This window comes from Eucyclogobius newberryi, unplaced genomic scaffold (assembly GCF_026437365.1).
Source record: "Eucyclogobius newberryi isolate DKJ021-1_F unplaced genomic scaffold, fEucNew1.0.hap1 SCAF_21, whole genome shotgun sequence".
Taxonomy (NCBI): domain Eukaryota; kingdom Metazoa; phylum Chordata; class Actinopteri; order Gobiiformes; family Gobiidae; genus Eucyclogobius; species Eucyclogobius newberryi.
Genome location: NW_027315846.1, coordinates 14708213 through 14734536, shown reverse-complemented (window position 1 = coordinate 14734536; position 26324 = coordinate 14708213). Strand labels below are relative to the sequence as shown.

The 26324-nt window shown below is 38.6% G+C and overlaps 1 protein-coding gene and 1 long non-coding RNA gene across 2 annotated transcripts in view; both read right to left on the bottom strand.

Annotated features, from left to right (window-relative positions):
• The window catches only part of LOC140370691 (uncharacterized), a 592343-nt gene that overhangs the window by 411644 nt on the left and 154375 nt on the right, over window positions 1-26324 (bottom strand). The window lies entirely within an intron of this gene.
• Window positions 1-26324, bottom strand: part of alk (ALK receptor tyrosine kinase) — a 424897-nt gene that overhangs the window by 264719 nt on the left and 133854 nt on the right. The gene's annotated exons all lie outside the window — the stretch shown is intronic.

The window sequence follows — 26324 nt, the reverse complement described above, 5'->3', positions numbered from 1 at the left end:
CAGAGGAAAAGCAGAGCAACCACAAAACTCACTCGACTTAGTAAACTCCCATTAACATTCAATTCATTTGTGCTCTTTTCTGGAGTAAATCGGTATATAAAGATAGTTTATTCCAATCTGCCAAATTGTCTGCGCTTAATTTTTTGATTGACTTACTCCCAGGATTTTTCTTGGCACCAAATGAGTAACAAGCTCAGACAGAATTAGCTCTAAAAACCCGTGATTGTTGAAGTCTATTGGAAAGCGGCCATCTCGCTGTCCTGCACTAATTTTCTCTTTAAATTATCACTTTTTCTGATTGGTCGGTTGCCAGCATGTTCAATAGTTGTCATTAGGATTACTCTCACACACCACACACCCCTAAAAATGACAAAACAATAGTAATAACTCTGCTGCTTTAGACAAGGTCGCACCGCAAAGAGATTTCACTGGGAAACATGAACAAATGTGTGAATTTATCAATAAGGGAGTAGCTGTACATAGCAATGCAGATCAAGCCGTGAAAATGGTATAAAAGAAAAGCATCGTAAACGTGAACATTATAAAGAGAAGAGAGCTAAGGTTTACTCAGAAAGCCTACGCTCCACTGTGCAAATGGGAGCAGGATAAACTGTGGAGCCCACAGCCAAAAAATGCAAGAACCTAACCTTGTTTAACCGGACAAATGTTTGCAGTGAGGGGCCTTGTAAGACACTGTAAGACCTTTGCGCAAATACCAGCCAAAAAGACCTCCAGGGATTAGAAGCAGTCTTAAAAGCGTGCTGGTTGGATCTGCTTAAGTTCTCTACTGAGGTAAATGTGTGGATTTGTGGAAGAATATGTGGTTGGATTGAACATTAAGAGAGAAACTGTGTCAAATATGTTACTGTTGCCTTTTCTTCACAATATACATTTCAGGCATAGTAACAAGGGTGATAAATTTAATTTCAGAAGATTTTTTTAAATGCAAAATGTTACTTTTCTGGTGGAGCTTGTCCCCATGGAGATGCTATTGCTATATATATATATATATATATATATATATATATATATATATATATATATATATATATAGCAATAGCATCTCTCTCCCTCTCTCTCTCTCTCTCTCTCTCTCTCTCTCTATATATATATATATATATATATATATATATATATATATATTACAATGCTTGAGAATAACATGTAATATATCTTACATGACTGCAACTGCAGAAAAATGCATATTAATTTGTATTTCTGGCAAAGCTATTTTTTACTACAAGAGCGAAAGGAATTTGAGCAGTCAAGGTTGGCAAATGCGATGTTTGTGTGTTAGAATCCAAGTAATCATTAATATATTAATTTAATTAGATTTAAATTTTTCAGGGTAGGGAAACAAGACTCTTTGGCTCTGACAAAGCTGCCTGTTTGCTTATAATCAGAAGAGGACGCAAAATGTAACTTTTCTGGCGGAGCTTGTCCCCATGGAGATGCAATTGTGCTGTGCCTGGAATGTTCCACAGTGTACACATTTCTATCTTCATGGAAACAATTAGGTGATGCCAGCAGGTAAAATTACAGGTAAGATCTCTGGAAAGGGGACCCCGCTCACAGTAAGAATGTATGTTTTCAAGTAAATAAAACACCAGTTAAAAATGAAAATGGATGTTTAATTTTGTGGACAGGAAGTGAAAGCGAAAGGGACTTTTAGAGGAGCAGCGTGTGTGGAGGTGTGGAAAACCAAAAGAATCATCAGTTCTTTGGACATCATTATGGACTTTGTGTAGTAATAACACATTATGAAGCTGGTCAAAGGCCTGCCGACTCCTATGCCCTCGAACATTGCTCCTCGTTTTGCATAAAAATAATATTTGAGTGCATATTTTGGGTTATTTGTAGATGCAATTATCTTACCAATATTGTGGCTTTATTTGGCCTTCATGCTTTAGGACACCTTGGCATCAATATTTCACATTGTCTAACTAGCAATAATATCTATGTTTGGAAAATACACTTTGGAAAGTGTTGGAGCACCCTTTACAGTCAGCAGTATGGATGAACAAGGTAAAATTACAGGTAAGATCTCTGGAAAGGGGACCCCGCTCACAGTAAGAATGTATGTTTTCAAGTAAATAAAACACCAGTTAAAAATGAAAATGGATGTTTAATTTTGTGGAACATTCCAGCCAAAGCATTATACACATCGAACACATCCAAGTGACTAGCAAGCAGCAGTCCATCCACCAAAGTTATTTTAGATTTGTATGCTTTTTGTTGCAGTATAATTCATTTTTCCATTGTGAGATTAATGTTTATATATAGGGTTTTATCTATGTTAATTGGAACAGGGATGATCTAAAGTTGAAAATTAAAAAAGAGTATTAACAAAAACAGCCATATTACTTCCTGTGATAAAAACATTCTTTTGAAAGCATTACATTCATTTCTAGGCTTAGTACAGCCCGTTTCGAGCGCCGAGCTGGGCACCAGAGTAAATCTTACAGCTGTAACTGTCTCTTTCTGCTAATCAAATTGGCAGAAAGACATTTAAGACAAGATTTTGATGATTACTCAGTTTTGTCAGAACTAATGAGGCGATTCAACGACAAATACACCTTCCCTTTGGTCTTCTAATGTCAATGTGGCTCTTTTGGCTTTGGAACAGCTCTGAGGACGTTTGGAAAGTTGGAAACATTATTCAAAAGCGAAACTTGGATCTTGATAGAAACCTGATAAAAATGGCTTCGGAACATTTGCATTCATTTTCTGCCAAATGCGCATTTTTTTGTCCCCTCATCTTCTGGCGCCCGCAGACATCTCTTCACCGCAGACACCTCGTATGTATTTATGTTCGGGAGCAGCCATAAAACTTGCACATGTCCTTGCACACCGTGGACCCACTGATGCATTTGATGGGTGCTGCCTTCGCGCTCACATTATTTGGCTCATTTTTCATCTTTTTTTTGGTCACTCCCTTAAACTAAAAACCAGGACTGTAAATGTGTGTGTGGATTTTTGAGAGCGCGATGGTGGAGCAGGACTTGAGCTTTGGAAATGTCACTCAATGTCGAGGTTGAGGTCGATATTTGACATTTAATCAAATATATTTTATGTAGAGTGCTGTACAAAGTGTCAAAACCAGTTGTGATTTTTATTATTTCTTTTTTTCTTTTCACTTTTTTAGCCACCAACAACTCCTGGTACATTCTGTTGCTCAGGCAGTAAGAAACAAATTAAATTAATGCAATTTATCAATATGAGTCATGTCCAAGCAGCAGGAACATTTAAAAGGTGGTGTTGTAAAATAATTGTAAAATACTTCCATAGTTTGTCTTTATTTTAGGTTATGAATCTAATATTCTTTCAGTAGCACTTAATACTACTTGTTGCAAACTATAGAATATTTCCTTGCCATTTTAATTTCACATTTACTTCAGGGCACTCCTTCAATAAAAGCAACATTTGTCCTTTCTAACGCTACCACAAGACTTAACTACTCTAAAACTGCTCCTCTCAGCTGTCCACATTTCCAGCCTGTAGCACAGAAAAAAGGCTGAGCGGTCCCTGAACATGTGTGAGCGTGTGCGTGTGTCTGACTGATGCACCTCCGCCACCTCACAATGGACCTCGCAGCAAATTGAAAGAGCGTAATCACGGTTAGTCCATTTTGCACTCGCACTGGGAGACTGCAGTGGTCAAATGGAGTCAGACTCTAGTGGAATAATCATCAGACTTGTTCCTTCTTTTGCCGTTTATCTGATTTGGGTCCTTTCGACGACTTTATTTGTACCGTGACCGGCTTGTCCGTCTTCATCGCTCTGTCACTTCTACCATTCCTGTTTAATTATAGTCGTTCGGCGAGTCACGGACGAGATAAGTAATGTTTTTAGCACGAGCAATGCGCCCCGCCGGAGTGATTATTCCCCTATCGACAGCTGAATTAATGTCTGATTGTCTCGTGTGTGGGTCAGCCTTAGTTGTTGTGCGTCTGAAAGTGAAAAGCAATTCCCTCTAAAGATTTCTCCTGCCCATTATTTCCTTCGTTTGTCTTTCTCGCCACCTATTCACCGCTCTATTTTTCTCTCTTTTCGAGACAAACCCCTCAGCTCATTTTCCCCTCTGACCAAAGGGCATCGAAGGTTGAGTGATATAATTCCACATTTGTCTTAGGAGCAGTGGAGGACAGCATATGAATCACTTTTACGGCCCTCGGTGCATGTGAAAAGCATTGTCGCCGTGCTTGCTATAATATCCTGTCATTCACGCAACACTGAATGCCACGGCGCTGCGGCTGCCACTTTGGCCGAGAGTGCCTCTATGATGCGAGGGGCAGAAAATGATGACGTGCCCAAACCAGCCCCCAGTAATGATAACATTTGGAAGCCTGGACACAAAGAGGCAGAGTGGGAGAGACCGTCAAGCTGGCATCCATTGTCTGTCAGCTGCTGTCACTTGGCGAGGGCAGAAAGCCAGTGCCACGGAGACGCCTGATGCCTCGCGTGTGCCATTCTAAGGCAGGTCGCTAGTGTGTCTGACAGCTGCCACCGCTGCCCAGGAGGCGGAGGAAGCTCGGGGACAGGAAGTGAAAGCGAAAGGGACTTTTAGAGGAGCAGCGTGTGTGGAGGTGTGGAAAACCAAAAGAATCATCAGTTCTTTGGACATCATTATGGACTTTATGTAGTAATAACACATTATGAAGCGGGTCAAAGGCCTGCCGACTCCTATGCCCTCGAACATTGCTCCTCGTTTTGCATAAAAATAATATTTGAGTGCATATTTTGGGTTATTTGTAGATGCAATTATCTTACCAATATTGTGGCTTTATTTGGCCTTCATGCTTTAGGACACCTTGGCATCAATATTTCACATTGTCTAACTAGCAATAATATCTATGTTTGGAAAATACACTTTTGAAAGTTTCCAGTGCATAGTTTAAGTGTTGGAGCACCCTTTACAGTCAGCAGTATGGATGAACAATGCTCTTCTTGCACCATAAAAACATCTTCCCGTCTGTCGTTGGACTTAAGAACACTAACTCACTTGAACAATTCTTGATCTACACTCTTTGGGCTGCTAGTTTTGCTCTGTCCATATTGTAAATTTTAGTATGTATATTTAGCCATAAGTCTATATTCATTTATTCTGTGTTTCTGATCTGTTACGTGACATTCAGAGAGAAATTGAACCCGAGAATAAACAGGACAAATGAAATGTATGGATCAAAAAATATATAACTCCAGGTATATTGTTGATATGGAGTTTTAGTTTTTTAGTTTTTAGTTTTGTTTGTTTTATTTTCGGTGTAATCTACAACATATTGAGCTTAAGTACAGTACATGAAACCAGAGACAATGGTAACAGTTGTTGAGATGCACCTTCCAGTATATATAGGACACTGAAAGGGAAACAACTTTCATATCAATATGCAATACCGTATGTTACACATAAAATATGCATATACATGTCTCGTGCAAGTTTCCTTCCACAGTCTATAGCAGTGTAACCTTGAACTAAAATCCCATCAAATCTGGGTGAGCTATCCTGATCCAGTTCTTGCCGTTACGTTTAGCCCATGTAAACTCAGCCGCCTGTTTTGTCGGTACAGGTTCACGGTGCTACGTCTGAGGACCCAGCGCAGATGTGCACAATCAAACACATGGCTTCAAAGTACTATCGCTTGTCTGTCAATTGGCTCTACTCTGCAAGCTCCGCTCTTCTAAGCCGCTCCAATTATGAGACTGATACTGGATAAACAATGATCTGAGGCGAAAAGTAATCCACCATTGCCCTAGAGAAAAGGGTACAGAGCTGGGGCTTGGTGCCAAGAAGACTTCCAGGGATAGTTTGGATCTCATTTTAAGCATTTCCAAAATCAATACTGCTACAAATGGTACTCCCACCCTATAGACTTTTAAAATACAACAGAAAAGCTGTATTGACATATTTTTTCAGGACAATCTCAAAGCTTTAGTAAACAGGGCTGACAGTCTCTCCACAAGTAACTATGTAGTGTGTTTGTCTAACTCGTGAAGTGCACTCTCTGAGGCACTTGTATAAAATAAATGGAGCTGTAAAAATAAATAAAATATGAAGTCCCTTAATTAGAGCAACACAACATTTTATACAGAGATTGCAGTATATGAATGAGTCTTTATTAGAATTTTTTAAACAATAAAAGCAAAACTAACAGAGGTATCTACCGATTGTTAGGATTGAAGGATTAACTGGACTAATTTTCCTGTGAATAGAGGAGAAATATTATGTTCTCCTCATTTACATACTTTTATGAAAAGTGCAATCAAAGGGTTTTATAATGCTCAATGTTGTCTAAAACATACTGTTTGCACAACGTATAATAAGTGCAGTGGTTTGCAAAGTGCATGTCAGCCCATTGACAGTCAACTCACAATTATCCTAGAGCAACTTAACTTCTATTATAAAAACAGGTTTTATAAGCACAAATGGCACAGGCCAGCTCATCTTCCCCAGAATGCTCTCGCTCCAAAGTGGGAACATAGTGTGGACTAATTTAAATGGCTGCAAAGTATTAGCTATTTGTGCTAAAACGACTGGTCTTTTTTATGTTTCAGTTTAACAAATTGTGACTGGGTTGTTTTAATGGACAATTATTTCCCATAATCCTTGTCATCCATGTAAAGTGTAAAGTGTTTGAGTAGTCATAAGTTTGATGGCCTAAAAGTGAAGCGACATTCACTCCTGTGTTACAATTCTTGAGAATAACATGTAATATCTCTTATATGACTGTAATCCATAAGCAATATGTTTTCCTGCGAATGAGTCGAAACCCACACACACAGAAATTAGCTTAATAATCACTTTTCACATTCCACTTAATTTGTTTTGAAAAATAAATCATTTTAAGGCTAATGGGGATAATCCCATTACTTTGAGTCATCTGTCAGTGTTCTGACACAAGCCTCTGGAGGCAACTGCAGAAAAATGCATATTCATTTGTATTTCTGGCAAAGCTATTATTTTTAACTACGAGAGCGAAAGGAATTTGAGCAGTCAAGGTTGGCAAATGCAATGTTTTGTGTATGTTGGAATCCAATTAATCATTAACATTTGTCTCCAACTTAATTTATATTAGATTTTGATTTTTCAGGGAAAAAAATAGGGAAACAAGACTCTTGGGATCTGGCAACGCTGCCTGTTTGCTTATAATCAGAAGAAGACGGGGAGTAAACATCAGCTGACCCGGTCCATCACGGTTATAGACAGACATGATGGATGCATGTTAACGGGAATAGGTCAAAGCGCACTAATGAGAACATTTATCCCGTGGCTGACAAATTAAACCAATAGCAGAATCTGTTTGAAATAGGACCTTCCAGGACTGCGCACAATAGTCCTCCCTCTGAGTATTTAAATCAAGTCAACAAGCCCTGGTGCTCTTGGTGGGGCGTGCACACAAGGCTTAAACACTTTGTGACTCATCTGCAAGTCTATGGGACGGTCCACACAGGAGACGCCATCCCATGACAAATGGTTCCCGTTGCCCTTCTCGCTAGCCTTGACAACCTGACTTGTCAAACAAACTGCTCTTAGCAGCTGTTCCCAGATCTGCCTGCTGGGCCGCTGCGCCCCACTTCCCTCCAACTGCTGTGCTCGGGCTCAGACACCATACGGGCGGCCATACTGTAGCACCAGCTGATTTCAGTGTGTAGCGTCTTTTTTGTTTTTGTTCCAGGACCATATCCACTCAATTTTTTATGTTGTTAGGTTTGTGCCAAGAGAAAATTTACAAGAAGCATACTAAAACATTTAATGTTCTGCTCTGCCTGCACGTGTTGGATTTAAGTCTATTTGGAAAGTTATTTATCATGTTTTTATAGTGCATGTGTCTATTCTCCTGTTGTGCTTTGCGACACTAGAATCTCCTCATTGTGAGACAAATAAAGGTTATCTTATCTTATATTATCTTAAAACACTTCCTGCCTAACCTGCTCATTAGTTACATTGAGAGGCCAAATCCAGTGAAAATTATGAAATCAACAAAGTATTAATGAATTCAATTCATCAATCAGTGTATCAATGTGTTTAAAGGGAAGTTTTCTTGAGGGCACATCATCTGCTTGGAAATGTCATTGCTTTGCATCAATTTTTCCAGAGTGTGGTTTTACACCTTTAAATTTTTTTTTTTTTTTTTAATACAGGCATTTTTACTGCTCAAAAATAGCGTAATTCTTAATGTGAGCAAGGTTGCCTCTAGCACCTTTTTTCCAGCAAAAAACAATGCATTTAAGTCATTTTCTGCATTTGTATCTATATTGAGTCTGTATTTTTGCTATTTGGAACGACTCACTGCCAAACTAAATATATCTGTTGGTGTTAATAAAGTAACCTTGAACCTTGAACCTCTTCACAGACCTAGACTGTAACTTGGTGTCCTCTGCAGACATTGCATGCTTTACTAGCAGACATTATTAACCAAAACAGTAGTGGGTAAAGTGTAAAGAGACAGATTCTGCACCTTTTTGGAATTGGAATTCTCACAACACTGAAACAGGCAAAAAAAAAAACAGCATGTGTCCTAGAACCTCTAGCCACAGTGCAATAATATTATTTTCCTTCACAGACATCCAGAACACTAAGGTGCATACATATGACATCATAATAAGGTGACTGCAGGGTTGAATCTTGAGCGACAATGTCACAGATGTTCTTCAAAAATCGGCGTCAAATCTAATCGTGCGAGCAAGTCCATTCCCTGATGTGGCAATGGCAAATTTCAAACGGCTTCGAAACATAAAAAACACTTGTATCAATGAGAACACCAGCGCACATTCTGTTCTGGAAATGACATACTTGAGCCGTGGCAATTTGTGTAAACGGTACCGCTGTTGTTTCTGGCGTTTAGAGCAAATTGACTGGTTGTTGCTCAAATGGGAGGGTTGTTTCCCCAAATTACATGTAGTTTACATTCACGTCAAGGCCCGAAAATAGTACTTAAAAGCCCATAGACCAGGCAGAGGCAGAAATGGAAAATCGGGGCTAATGATTTTAAGGCTAGACAAACATGGCTAATTCCCCACCATGCCAAAGTGTCAACAGTAATAATTTCCTCCGCTTCAACCAGTCAACAAAAACAGCTGTTAGAACTTGATTTAACCTGGCAGCATATCTGAATATATGGTCTAAAGACGCCCTAGTTTGTTGAAACATTTTAATGAGCTCCCTTAAGGATGCAATAGATGGATATCAGTACATTAAAACCCTTCCAACACCCTAAAGCAAGCTTTGTCCCTAAAGACTAGTTCACTATCTTCTGCTCCACTTCTTAAAAGGACTTAGGAATCTTATCTAATGCTATTAACCCGCTTCTCCCATCCCTCCAGTCTCCACTTGTCCTTTCGCATCACTGTATCCCCTGTCTAGCTCCATAAAGATCTCATCTTTATTTTCTTTACCACAGCTAAACGCCAGACAGCTCTTTGTTCACGAGGAAGGGGAAAAAGGACGGACCACATTGGTCTTAACTTTGATGGCTGCTGTGTGATAGTCTGTAGAGAGTTCCGTGGAGGACTGCAAGAGGGGCCGAGCGCTGGGCTAATGGGGCTTGCCACAGGCTGAGTGATGAGGAGCAGGAAGCTTTCGAGTCAAGGTGATCGACTCGACAATGTCTGTGGGGTCAGTTTTGACAGGTATTGATATGCATTTCACACTGTTTGCATATGACAATGTAAACAAGCAATTTATATTATGTTTTCCCACAAAAAGCACTTGACTTATAATAGACAAAATATATCATACCTGGTAATGGGAGGCCAGTTTATGTTCAGTGCTATAATTCAATACAATCCATCCCCAACCAACTGTTTGATGAATAGAATAACTCAATCTCATGATTTGTATGGCAAGGCAAAAAACCCTGTATGCGGTTTAAAGCACTACAACAATCAAAAGAAAAAGGAGGATAGGGTTCACCTTACTTTGTTTCAGCTCAAATTAGTGCATTACCCAGAATATGAAGCTCAATGAAAAAATATTGAGTGTGATGTGATGCCTGGGGTTCCTGTACAGATGAAAAATGGCCAAGTCATGTGGAGGAAGTGGAAAATACTTGAGTAAAATCTGTGCTTTCGACCTGGAAGGAGCTAATCAAAACATACAACCGAAACAAAGATGTTAAAATCTTAAACTAGTTGGTTTATGATCAAAGTTTTTCATCAAACTGCACATATCTGAGATTTAAGGACTTGATAACAAAAGGTATGAAGGTATTCTAACAGATTGTAAAAGAAAATAAAATTAAAAGCTTTGATATGTTGAAAGAATCCTTTGACTAGCAGAAACAGCACTTTTAAGACAGACTGTGGTTGATAAGGAAAGACAATAATTTACTTTCAAATCATGCAGGAGAATGTTTTGCAGGGTCAAGGATTATATCATAATCTCTCTGCAATTTAGAACACAAGTACACACTTGACCTAAACAGCTTTTATTTAGCGCAGTTTCAACCAACTTAGATATCGCTGAAATGTCTTTGAACCTTCCTATTATACCTACCTACCTATTTTGAAGTTAGAAAAGAACAGATGTAGAGAAAATGTAATGGCAATACATTTACTGCCAGGAAAAAAGCAATGTATTGGCATAAACTGAGAAAGTTCTGGTCTGTTTTGTAATGATCTTGTCTTGTAAATCAATCAAGAACATCTAAACTATTTCACTCAACTCTCGCTCACTGTGCTGACCCTGGGAAAATGAAACCAAGCAGCACATTTATATTCCTTACTCAAACATAACAGACATTCTAAACAATAATTCTGAACTTCATTCTTTTGTTGATAAATCCCATTATCTTCTCACTGTCTCACTGTCACTCAGTGCGCGCTTGAAATTTCTGGCAAACTAACAGAAAATACTTTGGAATGTTAAGTTATTTCACACCGATTTTCTGTTCTCATTTATCATCATGTGGCTCGCTTGCTCAGTGTACTTTGAGCATCTATTTCAGACTCGCGTGTCAACACCAGCAGTGTATTTTGAGCCAGCATCGCCGCTTTACCGTCTACTCTAAAGTGCAGCCTTCAAAACGATCGCCTTATATTGGCACGTGCCTGATCATTTCTCTTCTCTGTGCTTGCCACAACTAACTTTACCTCCAACAATTCATAATAAGTGTCCAGTATCTTTGCAACTACACTGCTATTTCCCATTTTGTCTTCGGAATTGGGACTGACAACCGTAAACCGGGCCAAAGGGAGACAGATTTCATTAGGCAACGAAAAAAACAAACAACGATTGTCTGTTGCAAATTGTGAGCTAATGCAGGGCTTCTAACTGTTCCTGTTTGTCTATTTATCTGTTCATTTTTATTTGACTGCTTTAGAGGCTTTTAACAAATCAAAGCTGGCGAGATCAACATTTTTATTTGTGCATGAAAACTGCCCGGCGCTTTATATTAACTTGCTTTTATCTGCCAAATGGATGAAAGAGAATTGCAACCTTGCTTGTTTAGATATATTCTAGCGTTGTTGGTGATAAAACAATAAAATTAATATAAAGTTGCGTTTCAATCTTTATGCTCCTTCACGACTCAACCTTGAGCTTGATTTAACACTTGTTTTAATGCTGCAGAGCTTTTAAGAAGGGGAAAAACGTCTCTGTACCAAAAACTCCTCAAGGCCATGTTTTTCAAAGAAACGCTCAGTGAATGCGAAGAGACAAACTTCGAGCTTCAACCCAACACAGCAGAGACAATATAAAATGTGAACCTTGTATTCAAGTCAGTACGGTTCATTTAATTGTATATATGTGTATAATATAAAGACAGGACATACAGGATGCATACAGTTACTGACTTGCATTTTTATTACACAATTCCTTCAATTTCTCTATATTTTCCTATTACGTCACACTTTACATTAAACACATTTTCTTTCTGATAAATGCTAGATCCTCTGATGTTTTACCGTGTCTCTCTTAGTTTGAACCTCTCTTGGATGCAGTGAGAGAGGGTATTTAGCTATTGTATAGGGTTTTGTGCCTTATACATCACACTTGCAGTGTTATGGTCAACAAGGTCATTTTAAGGTTTTTCATTGTAATTGTATAAATATTGTTTTATAAATATTACAGCATGGTTCAGCATTGGCAACTTTGTCTCTTTTTATTCAATATTCGCCTCTCTCGGGGCTGCAGGCGGCCTTTCTGCATCTTCGAGTAGTAAAAAATCAGAACAAGCTTTTTCAGATTGGTATTTTTTTTATTGTGGAATGAAAGCGTGACAAATATACTTAAGTTTAAAACACTGTAAAATCCTGTTGTGAAGATCTATTAAAAAAACTTGATTGAAAAAGATATTTCCAGATCTGAGAGAATATTCAATTGTAATTAAACAATTTTAATGTACCTGCATTTGGCTGCTTGTGCAAACAATGAAATGCTGCAACCCAAAAAATAATTAGAATAAGACTTCAACATCGAATACGATGTGAATAAAGTATTAATTTCTGTTAGCAATACAGAGTCACTGAGTCACTGAGTAATTAAAACAAAATGACCAAACAATAAAGTAATTATCCACAGTTGTCATAGATTATAACTAAAGCAGAACAAAGCGTATTAGGTCTACATTGCAAGCTGCACTTTAATGTCATTATTTTAATATTAGTTATATACACATTTTCACAGTAAAGTGTACCTTAAACTGAACTTTGAATTGAATAAATAATTAAATAACAATGATTCATAATAATTCACATTACTGAACTACTGACATGTTTCCTTACAACACAAGACAATTTATTTGCAACAAAATGACTGATGCATTTCAACATCAACACTCACAGGAATTCTCTATCTCCAAACTAAGAAACACACCCTCCTTTATTTTTACAAGCCCCTATATTTAGACAACTCTGGACATTATTCCTGAGCCTCTCCTGTCCCGTCCCCGCGCTATAAGCCGACAGTGCAGCGTTGGCAGTGTAACGCGTCATGTGCAAACCAGATGAAGTTTGGCCATTGCCACCTTCCGTACCTGTCAAGAGGGTGACGGGGGTTAATAGGAAGCTAAACTGCAGAGCCAGGGAACTTCTTGTCTTTGGATTCTTGAGCCAGATAATAGGGCTGCCTGTCACCCTTAATTAAACGCTATAATGTCTGCGAATACGCTTTTCCACACTAATGATCCAGATCCATAGAAGTCTGCGGCTCTTAGGGTTATAGTTCTATGTTGGTAAAAAATATGAACAAACATGAGGTCTTTTCTAGTTAGTATAATGATGTATATAGTGAGCAAAAGACCCATCAGTCATAAATACTGCAAACATACTGTAGATATTGTACACTGGTCACTTTCAAGCGTATTTGACATATGACATATAAAACAAAAAAACAAAATGATTCATCTGATGTTTTCCATGACAGGAATTTACGTTTGGCTTCATCCGCTGACAGCAGAGGGAATTACGTAGGCGAGGGAAACAAATGCTAGCTTTCCTCTGACATGCTAAAGCCGCCACAGTTGTAAAGATTGTGATTTGGCGGGAGAAATTCTCATAACGAGTCGTGCAATGATTCATGGACTGAAAAACAGTGCTGAAGAGCTCGACCCATGACATCACAGATAGGGGAGATTCAAAATGTGTGTGTTTTTGATGTTCGGAGGGCTCGGAGTCTTTCTAAACAGGATTTGATCAGACATTGTTAGAACATGCTTAAAAGCTCAAAAAAGTCTATTTGCATAATACACCAACTTCTCATTTGATTTGCCTGGAATCTTCCTCAGTGTGGCATTAAACTTATAATTCTCCATGGAGACAAGCAGATGAGTACTTGTAATTGGAGAAATACAAGACATAATGTATAGTTCTGTCTTGCAACCTTCCAGGCAAAGTACATCTCTTTGGAGACATGTAAGTGACCGACCGCCATAAGAAAAGTATATCGCACTTTCAAAACTAGCAGTATTTTTATCTACAAATGACATGACTAACATCTGAGGAAAAAACACAGACGTAGATGTTTTTTCCTTTAGTGTGCTATAATGGATGGAAGAGCCTTCTCCGTAAAGGCTTGTATGACTTACGTGACCTTTGGCATCAGTAACTGGTATTTTATTAGATTATCTGTCACTGGATATTTTCTTGACTAAGAAAAGAACCCCAGGCGTGAGCAGTTTTCTCTGTTCTGATTTGAAATGAGCTTTTACAGATTTTCCCTTCAACCTGTCTCAAGACTAGTTGATGGTTGACCTTGTGTCATGTAGCGTGTGAATACCACGTAAAGGTTTGATAGCACTACAATTATACAACCTACACATAGAGGCAGTTGTTACCTTCTACAAATCTTGAGCTGATGTGCTGTTGTTATTTCTCAAGGCAAAGACAATAACTGCTGTGAATCTTGTTAAAGGGAACGCCTCAGTCGTATTGACCATATGTCGAGTATACTCCACAGGAAAAAAAAATAAACTTTTGGCAAGAAAATAAAGGTGGCGCAAAGTGAGTTTCCGTCCATCTGTTTATCCTCATGGTATTGACCGAGTTTATATTCCAGAAGTAAAGCGCAGCCTTCAGTGATGGATCAGGGGAGAATGGCACGGCTTTCAACAAAGAGTTTATACTAATAATGCCTCCATTTTTGTTTGTGGACTGTGAAAATCGCCAAATAAAAAGATTTTGTATTGGCACAACAGCCTTGAGCTTGACAGATGTGGTTTACAAGCTGCAACGACACGAGTTACCTTGATAGATATTTATCTTCCAAATGGATTTTTTTTCCTTTCACTCACAAAAAAAAACAGACTGAATGAAAAATCTTAAATTGCTTAACTTATTTATAGCTTAGATATTTCTAGATTAAAATGTTCCACAATAGCGATCACATAACTTGTAATATAAATAGAATGAACCAATAAACTCAAACCAATAAAGGCATTGTACCTCACACAAAAGGCCAACGTAGAATTAAACCTTCTTGCAAGGGCTGCCCAAAATATGTCAAAAGTATTGATATCGCAATAATCAATATAACGAAAAAATAAGTACATAGCAATAACACAAAGGTCCTCCATCTGACAGAAAACAAAAAATGTTGAAAAAGGCTTGATTTTTATTTTAGTCTCTGTTTTGTGCCTGTTAAGTTTTGATTTTGACAGATTTGACTAATACATTAAATCATGAACATATTTGTTTTTATTTACCTGAAAGTATTGTTTTTTTTTATTAATATTGCAATAAAATCGATATATTGCAGTACTTGACAGCTGTATCACTTATCTCTATCATCGTCTTTGCACTGTGAGGAAAACAAACCAGCTGCGTTGTCCCACTTTGTCCCTTTACCGCCCCTTAATGGTTGGAGTTGGTTTTCAGCAATGGTAAAACATCCAGACAGGCTTCAAGATCTGCAAAAAACGATTACTTATTTAAGATATCCTGAATATTATCCCTTGCTAGCATCATACATACAAATCAACAAGGCAAAGACAGCTTGCTCGTCTGACAAAGTCTCCCTGAAACTCCACAAGTCTTTGTTTCGAGTGTGAAAAACAAGCTTGGTCTCATTAGTCAGTGCTGGCCTCATCTGAAGCCACACTGGACCTCTCCACGGTTCAGGTTACTGGAGATTGGACCAAAATGCCAAGTAGTCTTTTTCAGTCAAACCTCAAAATACACTGTCTGCACAACATCAATTTTACAGAACTTCCCAGACCATACCCTGAATATATGTAAGCATAACAAAGCAGTATTGATTCTGAAATGCAATAAAAAGGGTCAAATACAGATATACCTTGACTGACCAATGGGAATAAGTCTACGAAAATGCGAAAACACTTTTTTTGTCTTTTCTTTTCTATCTCTACTCTAGATTCTGTTATCTAATTGCTTGAATGTTGTTATTTATATCTCCAAAGACTCTGAATACCCCAATCTAGTACAAATGTGTACAAATGTAATAGTGATTATTTAGGAGGTGTTGAATTACACGAACCATGTTTCATAGATGGATAATTTAAGACTGTGGACAGTTTTTTTAACTTCATTTGAAAGGAGAGGGAAACATCTTAATGTATTTAACATGAGAAAGAAGTATAGCTAGTTATTATTAGAAGTATTTGCAGATATGTGCTCATTTTAGCATAAAGGCTCTCGGCCTTAGATCTCCGCACATACTAATATTTAATTATGGCCGACCAGTTGCATAAAGAATACACATAAAACCGCCAAGAGGGTAGTGCACAAAACATGACTACACTGCTCTTTTATCCGGTTTGTAGTAAAACAGGTTTAAGGATGAGTTTGTGCTTAATTCAATTGATAAAAATCGAAGACAATAAGCTGAATTGCGCTTACACGTCGGGCAAAAAACTATCAAGGTTATCAGCCGTCTGTTTCCCTACATTCTACATTATCAGTATCCGCAACGGCCATATTGTCGATTTTTAGACAGCAGTACATTTTGGCAAGTGATGAGTACAAATGTGTTATTAAAAACACTTATTTCATATGTATCCAGAATCTACACTTAAACAATGACAACCTTCCTTCTCACTATATTCTTCTGCTTTCTATGTATATATTCACATTCATTCATGACATACAAGACACCCATGCAAGGCTAGTCTATAACAAAAACATCTCAACAACATAGCTTTATGAAATCACAATGTATATGCTCACAGTTGAGAAAAATCTCGTTATTTTCCTACAAGCAAGGTGAAGGAATAAGATGCCTCTGTAAATCGCTATAGAAGCCTCTCCCTTTAGTGGAGTATTATCGGCGTAATCCAGTGATAGTTGACACCCACGCTCTGATGACTGGCCACCGGTCGCTCCTGGATTTGCACACAGGATTACTGATGATTCTCGCAGTGATAATGACAACAGAGGAAATGACTGGAGCCGTACATGATGGACATTTCTCAAGGGGATAGTTTTATTGTCTCCAGGTATGCGTTGTTAGGTAATAGGATTGTAACATTATAATGCAATTATATATCATTTGCAATTAATGTAGACATGACTTTGATTTGAAATGGGCACATTTGAAAGCTTTTTGTCCAAGTGGGACCCTTCTGATGTTTATTTGTATTTGTATTTATATTCATATTTTGATTTTCACTCTCTGGTCATGTTTTGTTCTGTGTTTAGTTATTTTGTGTGTTTTTTTAATTTTTTATTGACAAAACATAAATAAAAGAAACTGAAAATTGACCAAATGTTGCTTTTACATTAAACATGTTATAAATGACAATACTCCATATTTAGACAAAAAAGCATACATATCCAAATGTATAAATAATGATTTAGAAAAAGTATCGTCAAGGAAATCTTTTTAAATGACCATTATTTATTTTATTATTTTAAGGTCATAGCTCACAACCAAACATACACCTTAAAACCACTACACCACCAACAAGCACAGAATCACCCTATTTTCAAGGGAAATATTCTAGTCAACAAGGGAGGAGTTGCCTTGCGTACATAGCAGCCATGCATATTTCAGTTAAATAATGAAATGATTGTATTGTTTGGAGATGCTCTTTGTGTCTTTGCTTCTTATTTGAGGTGCATCACTAAAATGTGAATAATAGCTTTAAGTATTCAGCAGAGCTATTCACAATGTAAAACAGGTCCATTTGACTAAATTGATTTCCATCCCATGACATAAATCCAGTGCTTTTTACCTGTGAATGGCATAATTTTAGCAAAGCCGCAGCGGGATAACAGTTTTCGCTTGGATTAAATTAGAATCATAAAAAAATGTGTTGTTTTTAAGTGCCACTGAAAAAGAGAAGAGGGGAGAAATTAAAATGTTTTTGTTGCTGTCCAGCATTGGGAAATGGATAGTGAACGTAATGTTTAATGGGCGCAGTAATGATCCTAGGAGCAGAAGGCTGAGTGCGTATTGTGTCTGTTACATGTGTGGTTTGTACACAATGCCTGCTGTGGCCCTCAAGGCATCTCCGAGCTGGAACAGTGGTTGGGCAGGCTAACAAACTGTCCAGGGTGCTGAAAATTCCTCCTCCAAAAAGTGTGCTACTCCTTTACCTTATTTACACTTGGATTCATAATTACATCTGGACCTGAAGCTAATTTATTTGTGCAAGTATTCCTGCGGTAATTGGAATCTTTGAATATGGTTTGACATAAATAATAGAAGAGGCAGAGATTGGCTGTTTATCCTGTTCCCTGTGTGGTCAGCCGTAAATCAGTTTGGCTGTTGGCTGAGCTATTCTGTTATTGGCTTCAGCTCTCACTATGGCAGCTTTATATTACCCGCACCTATACTTGAGAGGTCCGTGGAAAGTACATGGAAAATACTAGCTACAACATTTGGACTATGTAAAGCCATGAAAAGGAAATGAAAGAGATGTTTGCTGTTATCAAAATGAGACTTACTGATGGTCTTGGTTTGCTTTGGATTGTTACCATTTCAGTGGAATTCAATGGAGACAGCAAGAATGTATGTACATGTGTAGGGAAAAGTGTCCTCTGTAATCAAATAAATGCTTTACTTCCTGTATAAATGGCTTGAATTACAGAAAAATATGAATATAACACAATCCATCAATAAATCAATTTCTGTTTATATTTCTTACACAGGGGCAGACTTCTATAAATCAAATGCTATGATTCCCATGCTAACATGTTGTATTGAGAACTAGAGAAAAGGCTAAAATATTACAGAAAGCAGGTTGATTTGTGTAAAATGTTCAATGTTCATGTGCACCAGCAAAGTTAACACTCTCCCTTTTCTCTGAGCAACTTGGAAATGGCTTTGTAGTCTGTACATTACTCATTTACTGACTGGCAGTCCTAAATTCACAATCACACGACCGGGAGGAGGGACACAATTCATGACAGCACAAGTTCAACTTCCCTGAATAAGGTTGATACCAAGTAGCAGCCACAACATGCAGTCCTTCCTCCATAAATAGGATATATATAGTTACATAAAAGATACTGGTGATGCAAAGTCATATCTAGATTTTTAAACTCACACAGGTCACACAGTCATCCTCCAGCCCAGCATCACCTCTGCAAAAGTTCAGTTTCTTTGTCCTTCAGGTTTTTTGTTAGCACCATCACTAGTGTCTTAAGGGGAAAGAATCTTATCTCATATTTATTTCTGCACCTCCAACGCATCTCTCATCTTTTCCTGCCGGGATCTAAGCACCAAACGTATTATATCCTTAAATATATAATTCATTATCAACACATATTGTTTTTGAGTCCGTCAAGGTTGAAATGGCTCTGCAGTTCAATGGATGAGCATTTTCCCCAGAACTGCAGTTCTGAAATTAGCTCTATTGTGAAATAGAGCTAATTTTATTCTTAAAGTTGGTATGGACGATTTTTTTCAGCAACTTTTTTATCATATTTCCTCGTGGCGTGGATAAATCATTTGTCCTGCCACGTATCAATCATAAAACGCACCTACCGCTCACCTGCAGCCGCGTGCTGTTCGTCCCCACGTTTCCGCGTGCCTAAGCGCATGGATCTATCATAATATAGTTCCCTCAGTGTAAGGGGCAAAATGAAGACGGAGAAAGACAGTTCGAGCTGACGCAGAAGTGGACAGAAATCTACGGGAGACGAGAGATGTGATGCGCTCCGTTGCGCTACCAAACAAACGCACGTGTGTGTTGTATCAGTCCACACGGGGGAGTGCGCATGCGCACTTCCGCCTGCGTTCTCAAATCACCGAAAAATCGTCCATACCGCCTTTAAGACATTTTTGGCTTCAATTATCATTATCAGAGTAGAAAAGAAACAAATGCACCCAAATGTAACAATTCATCCATAGAACATAAGTATGGGTGAATTTACCTGCCATGAAATGTTCTGTCTTCATAAGTACTGGCATAAGTACCGGTTACATGTGTCTAGCGCCACTTGGATACCGCCATGCTGCATGCCTCTTCCCTCCTCTCTTTGGCTGTCACTGAAGACACAAGGTGTCTTTTTTTTTGCCAATTACATTCTTTTCTCCTTCCCTTTGTCAGAAAATCATGCCATACCAGACCATTAAAGGACACAAAGTGTGTGAGTAGTTTGCCTCACTTCCAACACAATGGCAACACAATCAGAAAATGCATCAAATAGACTAGCATTACTGTTGTTGTGTGATCTAATTATTGTATTTATTTATTTCAACGGTTTTGGGACACTAATGCAATGGAGGATGCAGTGTCAGACCTCTCCTATGAATCCTGAATCCTACCCAAACGTGGCGAGAACATGTTTATTCTTTACGGAAAGCACTTATTGTTGTGAGACAAGAATGCTCGACACCCTATTATATGCCACCAACACCATTATGCTCAATGTATGTCTTTTAGGAGTGTAAAAAGGACAATAAATCAAAAGGATTAGGCATATTACCAACGGAAAGACAAGCCAAACCTTCCTTTTTGACAGTGGAAGAAATAACGGTCAATTAAACTCTTAGAAATTCAGTACTTGGCACACACATATTCACACCAGGCTCTGCTAATGCGTTACAATTGCAGTGATTAGCTCTGCCGTTGTCCCTGGATTCCCCGGTGCTTGATTGTGAGTGGATCTAAGGTGTGTGTTAGCATATGGCCTACATTCAGAATGGCTGTACAGGCACACAAGCTTCCAGTGGCCCTGGGGGACTGCTGCAGACTCTCCTTAACTACTGGGGCGGGCCAATTCAGCACACTGTTTGCACATGCTGATTGGTCATCTCCATTCTCTACCCATCATCCCATTTGGGCTGTTTCACCTCAGGCGCAGTTTTAATCACCACTGTCCTCTGCCCCTATCACTTGTTATATCCCCATGTCACCGAGGCGCTCACCTCCAAAGCCATATGCAGTGTACAATGCAGTGCGTTTTTTTACTATATGTACTTGTTTTGTTCGCGAGTGGAGCATCCCTGCAGGCAAGAGAAGTAAATATAGGCCCTGGATTCCCACTTGGGCGCAGGGATATTATGGAAATAACACCAAGAATCTGCCTAGTTAAGCAACCATTTTGCATTTCCCAATGTAGAGTAACAACATGTGGTCATTGGCCTAGTTTGTATGAGGAGGGGAATGACAGCAGACTGTGGTTGTTAGCTGTTACTGTTGTTCTGACGCTATAATATAAATGTGTCACGGCGGCAAAGTAGCTGGACCTCTCACCTCACAGGAAGAAGGTGGCAGAGGACATATTTCTGATCTAATCTAATTCAAAGCTTGCTACCAAAACTTTATTTTGATATAAAGTAAAAGAGACATTGCTTCATTCCATTTCTGAAAAGCTTTCAAGTTGATCAAAACTGCTCTGTCGATGGAGCCTTCATCTACTTACATTTTTGCTATTATTATTATTATTATTTGGGACTATAAGGCTGTGTTTTTAAGATGGCCATTTACAGATAAATACACTGTCTAATACATTCACTTTAAGTATTTGTAGTATGTGTGAACCTCTGTAATCTCTTGGTCTTGTCACTTTGAGTCAGAGTTGGGGTTTTATCATAAGAATATTCTATCGAGAGCACAATGTGTAGCCCCCTTTTAGTCAAGTTATGAATGCACAGAACATGTCTACAATAGCCCAAAAAATCACCTTTTATACGATTAAAGAATTCAATTTTCCACACAAAATACTAGTTGCTTTAATTTTACAATGTGGTCCTGATGAAGATGAAGACCGTTATGTAATCCCCCCAGCAGGAACACTCAGATACGTATCTAGTTTTGTCATTAGTATTAAATAGTATCTGGGTATTTCAACCCCAACCAGTACTATACAAGTAAAGCAGGCGGCAGCATATTGGTACCACTAAGTAATAATGCTGTGCCATGGTTTTCTTTGCTGCTATTTCGTTACACTAAAAAATGAATGGGCACATATTTTCAGCACTTGGGGTCACAGAGTTGAGATGTGGGTGTCTGCTGCACTGGCTCAGACTCCAGAACAAGGTTAATGATGCTACTTCGCACTGTCGTAACTATAGCACCAACCAGACAAAGGTTTTATTTGTAAGTTTTTGCTCAAAACTCAAAATGGTGGACCTGGTGTGGCCCTGGTCTGGTTCCTGGTTTATTCAAAGTTTGACTCTCTGACTTCTGGTTTATAACTAAATCATTATTATCACTACGCTCCAGTTCCAAAAGAAAAACAATTAGTTTCTTAACAGATTGTTTTTCTCACTTTGGCCCAGATCATTCTTGAACAAAGTGGTTTTGATCTCTTTGTTACATGGTTAAAAAAACAACACCATTAATTTAAATAAAAATACTACATGATTATCAGCTGTGTTAATGGTAAAATCTAATTAAGTAAGTTAGTTAATGTGCACTCCAAAAAAGCCACACTATCATTTCTTAATACTATTTTCCATTAAGTTTCATGTGTTTAATCTGAGCCCAGCTAAAACAACTCCCTAAACATTCAAACATCCATAAACCGAAATGACGTTGTATTCCCCAAGCAAATTACATGAGTGATTGGACAAATTACTAATGCCCATTCAATTTGCAATTATAGTGTAAGATAAAACATGGAAATGTGATGGAAGAAATGTGTAATCTCAAACATTCCTTAGACGTCAATACCAATGCATGTGTAATAGGTCGTGGCTGTGTGGATGCGGTATAGAGCGGGTGACAATAGTGTGGAAAGTATAGGATGGGAAAAGGATGGAACAATAGGCAGTGAATAAAAAGTATTGATCACAATTTACTTAATTAAATTAGTATTGAGTGACCTTAGGCTGTCTGAAAACAAGTTCAAAACCAGTGTAATTTTGATCATATCGCTTCAGTGAAAGACCACACCCTTAAGGTTAATTCCTCATGAGGGAAATTCATTTTCTGCATTTGACTGATCGTTCAATGCCGCTGGAGCAGTGAGAAGCTACAGTGAGAAGCTACGGTGGGAAGCTACGGTGAGAAGCTACAGTGAGAAGCTACAGTGAGAAACTACAGTGAGAAGCTATAGTGAGAAGCTACAGTGAGACGCTACAGTGAGAAGCTACAGTGAGAAACTACAGTGAGAAGCTATAGTGAGAAGCTACAGTGAGAAACTACAGTGAGAAGCTATAGTGAGAAGCTACAGTGAGACGCTACAGTGAGAAGCTACAGTGAGACGCTACAGTGAGAAGCTACAGTGAGAAGCTACAGTGAGAAGCTACAGTGAGAAGTTACAGTGAGAAGCTACAGTGAGAAGCTACAGTGAGAAGCTACAGTGAGAAGCTACAGTGAGAAGCTACAGTGAGAAGTTACAGTGAGAAGCTACAGTGAGAAGCTACAGTGAGAAGCTACAGTGAGAAGTTACAGTGAGAAGTTACAGTGAGAAGCTACAGTGAGAAGCTACAGTGAGAAGCTACAGTGAGAAGCTACAGTGAGAAGTTACAGTGAGAAGCTACAGTGAGAAGCTATAGTGAGAAGCTACAGTGAGAAGCTACAGTGAGAAGCTACAATGAGAAGCTACAGTGAGAAGCTACAATGAGAAGTTACAGTGAGAAGCTACAGTGAGACGCTACAGTGAGAAGTTACAGTGAGAAGCTACAGTGAGAAGTTACAGTGAGAAGCTACAGTGAGAAGTTACAGTGAGAAGCTACAGTGAGAAGTTACAGTGAGAAGCTACAGTGAGACGCTACAGTGAGAAGTTACAGTGAGAAGCTACAGTGAGAAGTTACAGTGAGAAGCTACAGTGAGACGCTACAGTGAGAAGTTACAGTGAGAAGCTACAGTGAGAAGTTACAGTGAGAAGCTACAGTGAGACGCTACAGTGAGAAGTTACAGTGAGAAGCTACAGTGAGAAGTTACAGTGAGAAGCTACAGTGAGACGCTACAGTGAGAAGTTACAGTGAGAAGCTACAGTGAGAAGTTACAGTGAGAAGCTACAGTGAGACGCTACAGTGAGAAGTTACAGTGAGAAGCTACAGTGAGAAGTTACAGTGAGAAGCTACAGTGAGACGCTACAGTGAGAAGTTACAGTGAGAAGCTACAGTGAGAAGCTACAGTGAGAAGCTACAGTGAGAAGCTACAGTGAGAAGTTACAGTGAGAAGCTACAGTGAGAAGCTACAGTGAGACGCTACAGTGAGAAGCTACAGTGAGAAGTTACAGTGAGAAGCTACAGTGAGAAGCTAATTTTGTCCCGTACACTGAGGGAACTATATTATGATAGATAGATGCGCATAGACACGTGCTGCTCTCAGGGGACGAGCCGCACGAGGCTGCAGGTGAGCGGTAGGTGCGTTTTATGATTGATACGTGGCAGGACTAATTGGCAGTCCACGCCAAGAGGAAATAAGACTAAAATTTGGGCCAAAAAAATCGTCCATTCAACCTTTAATGTATGTTCACAAACCACTAGTCTCATGTCGGAACAGTTGAAAGTTGTACCATTTTCCCCTCTCCTTTACTCCAAACTTGAACGTGACATTATTGATCATCAATTTCCCAGAATGGCGAAAACACAACAAAACAAGTTGTAGGTGTGTGTTCATAGTTAGAGTGTGTTCTGAATTGGACCCGGATGATGCGCTGAAGAATAAAGAAGTCTTCAAGTTGAGAGTCTGAATTCTGTCCACAGAGCGCGGAGACCGGGCTATTGATTGCACTTCTGAAGCTGCACATCCAAACGTGAGCAACATGCTAACAGTGTCCAGCAATGGGAATTCAGAGGAAGAAAACATGTAGCGGTGAATAGAAAAATATGAGATATAGGTGTGATAACGGAGCGGCACGTATACATAACCAAGAAAAAACATGTCTCTTATGGAATATCAGATTGGATGACACGTCAATGTAACCTCATCAAGCACGTTATACAATTAGATGAAGATAACAAGATCATGTACTAAATGCAGACTATACTAGGCAATATAAGCAATACGCACACATTTTGTACAGTGATTATATACTGTTGGTTAAATGGTTTTGTGCTTTGGATTAATATAACTTAGTAGCAACTGGATAATAAAGAGATTCGCTAATTGTTTGAAATTCAGTCCAGGGGTCATCTGTCCCAAAGACCGAACCATAACCAAAAGAACTGTTCCTAAACTTAATCCTAATCATAACCCTTACCTGATTGAGAGTTCAGACAGTGACAACATTTTATTGCATTGAATTAGTATTTAAACTGCCCAATTTTTTATCCACAGACTTTTTCAGAAAAATTCTAGTTCACACACATGCCTAAGATGTTTATGATTACATGAATAAGATCTATAGTCGATATAACACTCCTGATAATCACAATCCATCAGGAATTAACGAGAATGTTCCAGCAAATGTCTTGGTTGCGGTTCAAGTTCAGTATATTTTTAAAAATGTCATTATTTGTATTACTAGATGGTTATACATACACAATATACTATTCCATCTCGAACAACATCTGCGATATCATCCATTTTCGATATATTTTTGCTCTTTTTGATCCTTTCTAATTCTCAATGTTTGATGAAATGCATATGAGAAACGCAAAAGGTTGCCAATACATATTTTCGGCGCCTAAAGTGGAAGAAAATGTGATGGCAAAATGCATGGATCTTTCTGACTGGTGTGCGATCCTATTTGTGGGAAAACAGATGGGTTTGGATCAGGGGAAATGAAACTATGGATCATATAATGGCTCTCATGGGCCAGCCCGGTCTCATTCCACAGTGAGATATGGACACACACTGTGCACGCAAACCGTATGAAGGTCGACCAGGGAGCGGGCGCGAAAGGAATGGTGTAAAAGCTGCTTTTTGTTCAGTTCTTTGTTCAGGTTCAAAGGAAGTTAGACGCCACATAAAGCCACCTGCATACAAAGAGGGATTGGCAAAGGTATTGTAAACAAAACTTGAAAATACAAGCAGATAACCAAGCAGAAGTGAGGCTATTTACACCACAACAAAGTACATTTTTAACATTTTAGGCCGCAGTTATTTTATTGCTTCACGCGCTCTTATCTTTGACTTAATACCGCTATTTATATTTCATTTAAAGCTATTTTGCATTGACGGCGGTACTTTATAAAAAAAAATATATAATAATTTATTTTATTTATATTGTATAAATCAATAATCTAAGTGCAGCGGATCCGTAAATCAAGTAATAAAATAACTAAGGCCTTAGCATGGATGTAATCTGATATTTAGACAATAGTAAAATATGCACAGAAATGAAATGAAAGCCACAGTCAACTACTTGAAAGCTGGGGTGATTGAGTCCCGTTCTGGCCACTGTTTCCTGCTGTTGTGTTGTGTCCTTAGGCATGACACTTCCCCCACCTTGTCTTATGAACGGAGTGTGTTTTTCTGAGATTGGTGTTGGTCTTATGGCTGCATGATGAACAGCAAAGCACAGGAGAGGAGTCAATGAGTAATAAAGCGTAAAACACAAAGTGGAGCTTTTAGCTGTGGAAAA